Genomic DNA, 1,693 nt, shown 5'->3' with positions numbered 1-1,693 from the left:
AAAAAAAAAAAAAAAAAAAAAAAAAAAAAAAAAAAAAAAAAAAAAAAAAAAATATATATATATATATATATATTACATATATATATTATATATGTATGTTATTGTTTATTCAAATATATAATAGTACAAAAAATCTTTAAAAATTACACATCATTATTATAACTTAAAATACCCTGTTGGTTTAATAACTAAATAATAGTATTAAACCGGTATTAGTTTATATACATTATTATGTATATATAAATATATATATATATATATTGAAAAGTTACATATAAAAAAAAAAAATTTAAATAAATAAATACATATAAATATAATTTATATTTATATATATATTTATATTAATATATTTATATAATATATACGTATTCTCATGAACAAATTCTCATTCTTTTAACATTCATATTCTTTTTGTTTTTTACTTTTTCATTTGTTTTATTTTCTCACAAAAAAAAATTATGTAATAAATATATAAAAACAAAATGTTTTCCTTATATGTGTTATCTTTTATATATTACACAGGCTATTATTATTTAATATATTTTGTTTTAATATATTAATAAATGTATATTATAAATATATAATATTAATATATATTTATTTATTAATGTATACAAGTTTTGAGAATTTTTTATTTTAACATTAAAAAAAAAAAAATAATAATAATAAAAATATATATATATATATATATATAATATAATATAATATAATTTATACATAAATTTTTAGTTTTGTAAATACATATACATATATATGCATATCCATTTTCTTATGTTTATTTTTAATAGAAAACTTTGACAAAATAAAAAATTATAATAAAAATATATGTTATTATTGTATTTTTTTTTTTTTTTTTTTTTTTCAATTTTGGATGTAAAGATTATTATATCCTCTGTTTTTAAAAAAATAAAATTATAAATATATATGTTTTCATGGGAATAATATTAAAATACTCAAATATATATATATATATATATATATATATATATATATTGACATAATAAAAAGGCGTAATTTTTTTTTTTTTTTTTTTTTTCCAAAGTATATTTATAAAAAATATTATATTTATTCTTAATTTGTTTTATTATTTTTTATTATATTTTTTTTCCTACTAAAATATAATTACATTATGATTTTAAAAATCTATGTGTATCCTCATCACACCCATATTTAATGATATTAGTATAATATTGAAATTACCACATTTGATATTCGATTATATATTTTTTATCACATTTTATATTTATTTAAATGTTATTTTATTTTTTTTTTTTCTTTTAATTTTTTTTTATCTTTCTGAAGTATAAATAAAAATTCATTAAAAATATGTAAAAAGGAAAAAAAACGAAGTCTTATTCTTATAAAAATTAAAGAATCATAAATATCAACCTACACATTATTTATTATATATAATTCTAATGTAATAGAATCAATAATAATAATAAAAAAAAAAGAAAAATTACAATTAAAATATACATTGTATATATATTATATATATATATATTTACATATAATACATATTTATACATGTTGATATATTCCATCCTTTTTTCATATAATGATAAAATAATTTTATTTTAAAAATATAAATTGTTCAGTTCAATATTTTTCATTCATTATACATAAAAATGAAATATCTTATATATAATTCACATGACAATGTATATATTGAATTTTATCTTCATATGATTCA

This window comes from Plasmodium reichenowi, chromosome 12 (genome assembly GCF_001601855.1).
Source record: "Plasmodium reichenowi strain SY57 chromosome 12, whole genome shotgun sequence".
Lineage (NCBI taxonomy): Eukaryota > Apicomplexa > Aconoidasida > Haemosporida > Plasmodiidae > Plasmodium > Plasmodium reichenowi.
This window is presented reverse-complemented; position numbering follows the sequence as displayed.